The following is an 8,277-nucleotide window of genomic DNA, read 5'->3' as shown; positions in this document are numbered from 1 at the left end:
CTCACCAAAGACACGTTACTTACCCCATTGTTTTTAGGATAGAAATAAAAACCTATCCTGGCTCTTTATGGATCCCTCCAGGAGTTCTCACTCATTGACAGAGAAAGGCAGTCTTCTAAGAAAAGTGTTTTAAAAAAAATTTTGTCACAGATGGGAGGTTGTAGTAATAATTTGAAACATGGAGGACATAAAAAGAAAACCAGAGAGAAAGAGAAAAGAGATTCCACATAAGGGGTCTGGAGTGGCTTTATTAAGCCCATGATTTTAAAACACGTTGAGAGGCAGACAAGTCACTTCTCTAAACGGCATAACAAATGGAGCTTTTTCCGGCAAAGAAAGGCCTTTGGGAGGTGATGAGGTCATGAGGGTGGAGCCCTCATGAATGGGGTTAGTGCTCTTATAAAAGAAACCCCAGAGAGCCTTCCTGCCCCTTCCTCCATGAGAGGTGAATGCAAAGGTACAGCTGTCTATGAACCAGGAAGTAGTTCATCCCAGACGCTGAATCAGCCAGTGCCTTGATGTCGGACTCTCCAGACTCCAGAAGTGTGAGAAATAAATTTCTGTTATTGATAAGCCACCCATTCGATGGTATTTCTGTCACAGTAACTTGGACAGACTAAGAAAGAAGACATGGCCAAAATGGAACAGGAACATAGAGTCTAATACCATGTCAGTGGTCCCGGAGATACCACGCTTTGGGGAAGGGAAGACCAAGAGTGGGGAGATGGTGCGGTCAGCATAGAGGCAAAAAGCACAGCATCTAGAGTCAGACAGGTCTGGGTTTGAATCCTGGAGCCGCTAAAGCGGCTGTCTGACTTTAGGCAAGTTACTGGAAATCTCTACACCTCAATATCCTCACTGAGGAAAGGAGTGGAATAATAGTACCTATAGTTCACTGGATTGTGGAAGGTCAATGTAAGGTAATTAGTGCTAAGGGGCACTGTGAATACTCAGAAAAGCCTTGCTACTATGATTGGTGACTGTGAAGGAGACACTATTGATGGGGTTCAGGGCAGGCCTCCCCAAGGTGTGTCACTCTGGCATGTTGAGTATTTTGAATTAAAGTTACTTGGGAAACAGCAAGTGCAAGAGGGGCACTCTGACCCTCCCTGTCCCCCTGAAAGCAAGAAATAAAGTCCCTATGTGAACGGTACCCTCCCAGCACCTGGAGGGTAGAGGCGTCCTTTGTCCTGTTAGTTCTTTATAAATGTATTCTTTGTCCGAAAGGTATAAAAGCTGCCTGCTTTGGTCCCTACTTTGGGTGTCATAATTTTGGGGCCCATGTACATACTAAATTAAATTAAATTTATTTTTTTCCTGTTAATCTTTTATTACAGGGTGTGTCTCAGCCAAGAATCTAGAAAGGTAGATGGAAATTTATTTTTTCCCCTACAGTGTTGGTGAGGCAGCCAGGAGATTTCACTAGCTGGACAGGGCTTGCCCCAGGGCTGCTGCCGCTGAGATCTTGGGAATTCTGACAAGCACTGACAGAAGCTGGGAATTCTTATCGTGTCAGTCTCCTGGACTTCTGTCTGAGGGGTCTGCTGGAAGTGAGAGTGGTGAGAGTCCTTTTTTAAAATTTAGACTGACAGGAGAAAACACCTGTGGATTTCTTTCTTTGTGTAGAGCGACTCTGGTGAAGATTTGGTAACGAGGACTCTCGTTTTCTATCGATCCTCTTTCTCCCAGAGATGGTCATTGTTTTCTTTTGTCTCTGTCTTTTGTGTTGTTTGTCATAAAGGGAAAAACCATGGGTCTGATGAGCTTTTCCCTTTGTCTTCTTCTATGTCCTGAGAGTTTGGCTTTATGACCACTAAGAATATTCCCTCTGGCCTGCACCATCTGGAAGGTGTACATACTGGTGTGCATCTGGTGGCCATTTGAATAGACTGGAATTCCAAGACACAAAGTCACAGGCAGCCTTCTCTTTGTAGACTGTGCCAGATCTCAGGGGAGTGCTAAGGGGTCCCGGTCCATAAGGGGCCTCTGTCACCTCAACCTTCATTGTCTTGTTAGTTCTGGAAAAATCCCATTCCAGTAGCACTTGCCCTGTGACCCAGATTAGTTTTTCTGTGAGAGACTTCACTATACAATTCTTACTGCTTGTGACAACGGAGGTCTTTGCTTTCTTAGGCTTATGCCAGGAGTGACCTTTCTGGATCTTGTGTGGATTGCATCTTTTGCACTCTCCTTCAGGGATACCTCTTGCATCCTGGTGAAGCCAAAACAGGTTTGTTGGTTTTAGTGGCTAATGGGATGAATAGATCCTACTTGTCAATGGCCAATCAGTGGACCTTTTGAATTTGAAGAACTTCTGTATTTGAAAAATTTTTTTAGAGAGCATTGACCCTAAACAATTGTTTCATTAGTACCTGTGGAAAGACCAAATTGAAAGGTGGACAAAGAAGCAGAATGGCTAGCCCTGGGGCCTCCTTTAACTAGATGAAAGAGCAGAAATTAAACTTAGAACAAAATTAAAGTCCACACTCCATGTAAATTGCCCTTCTTAAAATCTGGTCCTCTCTCCTCAGCAAGGAAGTTAACTCCCCAAACTCCTCCACCTTCCCCAGAAAATCCCTTAAACACCAAGCTGCTTATTTTAACTTCCCTTTCCCTACTAGATATACAGAGAGCACTCAACCTAATATCTGGGCCCATGGTCTTCAGGTTACTCGTGTAAATGCTAGAAGCCAGGAAATAAATTCAAAAGTGCCTGGGCTAGACAATAAGGCTCATTTTGCTGGGTTCTATAATCAGGCTCAGCAAGCTTCAGGTCCTCTTTTGCAATATCCTTTGTGGATATATTCGAGGCCCCCACCCAAAGAATTCATGTCCCCTGGACAGCAGAACATTGAAATCCTTTGATTTCTATCTTAGTTGGAAATTTTCTCCCTGATATAAAAAGGAAAATTCAAAACAGTACGGTTGAGTGGGCTAATTAACCTCTAAGTGTTTTAATGAAAAAAGTTATGCAATTCTTTGAAGATAGTTTGTAGGAATGCAAATTTAAAAAAGGGTTCAAAATCAATAATTCTTGGGGCACCTGGCTGGCTCAGTGGAGCATGCCTCTCTCAATCTTGGGGTCGTGAGCTCCACACTGGGTGTAGAGATTATTTAAAAATAAAATGAATAAAATAAAAAATTAAATTAAATTAAAAAAAGAATTATTGATTTTTTAAAAAAGATTTCTTTATTTAAGTAATCTCTACATCCAATGTGGAGCTCACACTCACGACCCAGAGATAGAAGAGTCACATGCTCGACTGGCTGAACCAGCCAGGCACCCCAAGAATTATTGATTTACAACTTAACTCTTTAGAAAAACAAAAGCCTAACTCTGAAAGCAACTCAAAAATCTATTTAGATCCTTTCCTATTAGCCTTCAGACATCCATAGATACTGCAAAAATCATTTTGGAAATACAATTGTCCTATACTTAAGGAGAAAAAAAACTAGGTAGCAATTACCCTAGACTTCTGGTAATGGAGAAATATATCTAAATTCCTAGAAGAAAACCTGCATTTCTCTGTGCCTTGAAGATGTAAATCTTACCATGTCTTTGAAACACCCTAGGAGGTAACTAAAACTCACTGGAGACGGGGGGAGGGGGGGGGGGGAGGGGGGGGGGAGTCCTTTTTAAAATATAGATGGCTGGACAGGCTCTCTTACCCAAACTCTATAATAGACTATAGCCTCCTTGAGATTACGTCTCAAGGATGAATACAAATCTTAAAAGTCTTTTTCACAAATAGTAAAAAGCTTTAGTCATCTGAATGGATAAACTTAACTTATTCTAATCATTATTTATAAACTAGTGAGTTTTATACTGTTATACCCGATTCATGGCTAAAATTTTAAAATGTAAGATAGCTGTGTTAGGCTGTTATGTATGTCTAGGTGTGTGCATTCGAGATATGGTTACTCTTCTACCTCTGAATGGTATTGCCAAAATTAATTTGTAAAAGAGCTCTGTTTAATTGGCTTAAAAATAAGTACTTTTGAATTAAGTATTTCAAAATCTCAGAAATATAATAGAAACTAACCCAAATGTTTTTCTTTTTTGTTTTTTTAAAGATTTTATTTATTGGGGCGCCTGGGTGGCTCAGTCGTTAAGCGTCTGCCTTCGGCTCAGGTCATGATCGCAGGGTCCTGGGATCAAGCCCTACGTCGGGCTCCCTGCTCGGCAGGAAGCCTGCTTCTCCCTCTCCCACTCCCCCTGCTTGTGTTCCCTCTCTAGCTGTCTCTCTCTCTGTGTCAAGTAAATAAATACAAAATCTTAAAAAAGAAAAAGTTTAAGTTTGTTGGTTTAATCGATACAGACACGTATTATACTTTCAGAGTTATTGGCATTAAGTAGAATAATTTTATTTTACCTAGGTTTTCTAAAAGTCAAAGAAGCTCATGTTATCTCTGTTACAAGAATTTGTTCGCAAGAAAAATAACTTAAGATGATGACTAATGTCTCTTGAAATCTTGAGGAGTAATCTAAGCATAATTGTTAGGAATAAATGAACTGAATACATGTAAATGAGATGAGTCTTTAGGTGCACTTTTTTGCAATGATTATTTTATGGTATGTTTGCTTAAATAGTTTTCCAAGTCTCTTTGGCAACTTCCACCATCTAAGTTAAATTAGATGGTGGGAATTCATTGAATGTCTGGAGCATTTCCAAAAAAAAAATTATGGAAACACTAATTGCTAAACAAGTCCCAGTTTACCTACTTTTGACCTCTTATTACAAAGGAACTAAGGATATTTGGGTTGATTAGTAAACATGTCTTGTGCCGCATTAAAAAATTCTGCTATAAGGAAATGCACGTTTCTAGAAATTATGAAACATTCATAAATTTGCTAATCTAAAGAATGCTGGTATAACAGTTCACAATTGCTTACTTTTTAGTTTTCACTAGAAAGTAAGGTTTCTTAGGATTAAGAAGTCTAATTCATATAATTAAAGTTACTTGAAATACTAAGGGAAACAATTCTGTATGCAAGGAATGTAGGATATATGTTTCTTTGGAGAGAAAAAGTATGGGCAATGGAGATGCAATTTTTTGTTGAGGGAAAAGAAAGTAGTTGTCCTAAAGTAAAATTGATTATTTCTGAGTGGGAAAGATGACAGGGGACAAACTAAAATGGACATAGAAAGTTGTAGGAGGTTTGTGAAAAAAAGGATCTTGGGAAAGGAATTTAATGTGTGATCAAACTGAATGAAACTGAATGGATTTGTTATAAGGGTTTTAAAAGAAAGCTTTAATAGCAATAGTGTACTTATGTAACACTAGAACTTAGTTTTCTTTCAGGTGTTAGAAGGACAAAGTTTGCTTGGACTTCCAATTTGCTCCTGATAAGGGATTGTAAAAGGTTTCTCCTTACCTTTTAAGTAATCTGCCTAGAAAGCAAATATTTTGTGTTTTAATGTTCAGGTCTCTGATTACTTAAATCATCAACAACAACAACAACAACAACAACAACCGAGTCTTCTTTATTAAAAGAGCTCAGTTTTACTTACAACAATTTAACTTCTGGTATTTGCCTGAGAAGTCTTTAATTATCACCATGGTTAAATGGATAACTAAGCATGTTTTCACAGTGACCTATGATCCTATCTGACCAAGTGTTTTAAAATCTCTTTGAAATTCTTTTTTTTTTTTTTTAAAGATTTTATTTATTTATTTGAGAGAGAGAATGAGACAGAGAGAGAGAGCATGAGAGGGGGGAGGATCAGAGGGAGAAGCAGACTCCCTGCTGAGCAGGGAGCCCGATGCGGAACCTGATCCCGGGACTCCAGGATCATGACCTGAGCTGAAGGCAGTCGCTTAACCAACTGAGCCATCCAGGCGCCCCCCTCTTTGATATTCTTAACAAAATTTCCCCAAATCAGATTCTAGACAGAGTCTATTTGACCTCAAACAAACTTTGGGAATTTCCAGAGGGTTCCTGGGACAAGTCAAAGGATTTGTTCTCTCTCCTAATTAAAAGAGAGATGTTACACTGAATAGCCTTATTTGTTATTTTAAATTACATGGGAAGCATTGCCAAATAAGTGGTGATAAGCCTTCCTAGGTTATATTATATGGGTGAATGTTATTAATATAAGTGTTCAGAAATTATATAAAATTCCTAAAATTCTGATATGTCTAGTGTAATACTATCAGTCATAATTTTAGTTATTATCTTAAAATGTTGCATGGCATAAAAATAACCAAATTTCCTCATCAATTGCATTGTAATGAACTCTCATCAGATCTTTAACCATGGGCATTTTTAAGTCTGGTCATTTACAGATGGTTATTGTTTTACTCTGATACTTTTGCAAATATATTTCATCTTCAGAGAGGCTCATGGAAAAGACTCTGACAAGTACTCTAGAATATAGGTTTCTGATAACTTTAAGATCATCAAACTGAACTGGGTAAGAATTTCCAGAACTAATAGAAAAACTGGATTTAAGCTACAAGAGGTAATTAAGTGGGACTGAATAAATTGAGGAGGATAATTATAATTTTTTATGCCTTTGTTTGAAACATTGCTGATTTTAAAAATGTTTTGTTCTCCCAGATTTAAGGAAAACTTTTCCTCTTTTCTCTTAAGCTAACTCTGCCTTAGAGCAATTTGGTAAAATATACCTTTGTGAACAAATATGACACATATATCTTTTTCTCCCCACTTCATCCCCCTAGAATTTGGAAACTTTCACTGAGTATTCTTATATTTTCATGGCAATAGAGCTATTTATATGGGTTTGATAAGAATTTGTTCTTTTTTCTTTTTTAAGATTTTATTTATTTATTTGACAGTGAGAGAGCTAGAGCAGGAACACAAGCGGGGGGAGTGGGAGAGGGAGAAGCAGGCCTCCCACTGAGCAGGGAGCCCGATGCGGGGCTCGATCCCAGGACCCTGGGATCATGACCTGAGCCGAAGGCAGACGCTTAATGACTGAGCCATCCAGGTGCCCCAAGAATTTGTTCTCCTTATAACAGGACACTGGAAGCATTGGTTATATTGCCAAGACATTGACTGGAATGTCATGTTTGAGAGAGACATATATGGACTCAGATATGATCAGACAGCTTTAAGGAACTAAGGTTGGCTTTATGGAGCCAATAAAATCTCGTGGGAAAATTGGCCTGGTACTTTGCTTACAATGTTCCTGGCAGTCTTACCAGGTAAGTAAGGAAGGTATGATGAATTTACTTTAATGAAATCATAGAATCATTAAAAAAAAAAAAAAAGGAGGCAGGGGGTTCTTTAAGAACAGTAAGTCCTCACCTCTTGTTTTATATGTAACACTAAAAAAATGATTAGTAATTAAAATACTCCCTATCCCCGCTCCCCCATCTCCCTACGCTGTCTTTCGCTAGATGCAAACAGAAGCTGAGACCAGGTGGGATTATTCTGTGCAAGAAAGGATGGGATGTAAAGTCCACTACCATATCCTCCAGCACCAGGAACAGTCCTGGGAGACACCAATCATGTCATAAATATTTGTTAAATGAGAATAGACTTGGAATAGGGAGAATCTTGAGGAGTGTGGCTCAGAAAGAGAAGGGGTGAAAAGATTTTTTGTTTTGTTTTTGTTTTACAGGGAGAAAGAAACAGAAAAAGAGAATTTGGGCAGCTGGTAAGGGAAGAGGGAATTGGGGGGGGGGAAGGAATTGTTTAAAGGAAACGGAAGGAATGTTTTGCTGGCGATATGTGGTGCAACCCTCCTCCCCCTCGTGTTCAGTAGAAATGAACACTGCCATTCAAATCTTCTGGAAGATTATTAGGGGGTTTTGGCATGTGACAATGCAGACAGCTGACCTCCAGGACAGGCGCTGAGCCTAAGATGCTCCATTACATTTGTGTTGGATCTAGATGAACAGAGAGGTCAAAGGATTTGCCCACGGACCTAATTAATGGCAGATCCAAGACTGGAACTCAGATCTCCAGATCCCTATTTCACTGGCCTTTCCATAAACTGGCATGGGGCTTAGTCGGCTGCCATACTTATTTAATTTCATGCTGAATAAGTCAGAATGTGGTCAGGACAACACATTTCTGGCTGCCCACACACTGGGCCTGTGTTCACAGATGCTGCACTGGGACTGAATATCCCCAGATTCTAGCCCTGCTTTGACCATGTTACCAGCTGTGCAGCCTTGGAAAAGCCACAGCCTCTCAGAGCTTTATTTTCATCATCTGAAAAATGGGAGCTAAGCCTCCTCCCTCTCAGTGCCTTTGCAGGATCAAGTGAGATGTTGCGAAAGCTGCATGTACAACAGGAAGTCTGA

At 39.5% G+C, this 8,277-nt stretch overlaps 1 long non-coding RNA gene across 2 annotated transcripts; it reads left to right on the top strand.

Annotated features, from left to right (window-relative positions):
- The first annotated feature begins 449 nt into the window (after window positions 1-449).
- LOC123858304 (uncharacterized) lies at window positions 450-7,625 on the top strand. 2 transcript variants are annotated; one of them, XR_006794134.2, is made up of 5 exons: window positions 450-545; window positions 1,396-1,559; window positions 2,134-2,230; window positions 6,985-7,170; window positions 7,590-7,625. It is a non-coding gene; the product is annotated as an uncharacterized LOC123858304 (long non-coding RNA). The 2 variants fall into 2 exon arrangements; XR_010410824.1 differs by lacking the exons at window positions 6,985-7,170; window positions 7,590-7,625 and adding an exon at window positions 4,075-4,279.
- Window positions 7,626-8,277: the final 652 nt, after the last annotated feature.

The sequence above is a fragment of the Mirounga angustirostris genome, unplaced genomic scaffold, assembly GCF_029215605.1.
Source record: "Mirounga angustirostris isolate CCGP_5_RB_7025 unplaced genomic scaffold, mMirAng1.0.hap1 SCAF_4, whole genome shotgun sequence".
Lineage (NCBI taxonomy): Eukaryota > Metazoa > Chordata > Mammalia > Carnivora > Phocidae > Mirounga > Mirounga angustirostris.
This window is presented reverse-complemented; position numbering and strand designations above follow the sequence as displayed.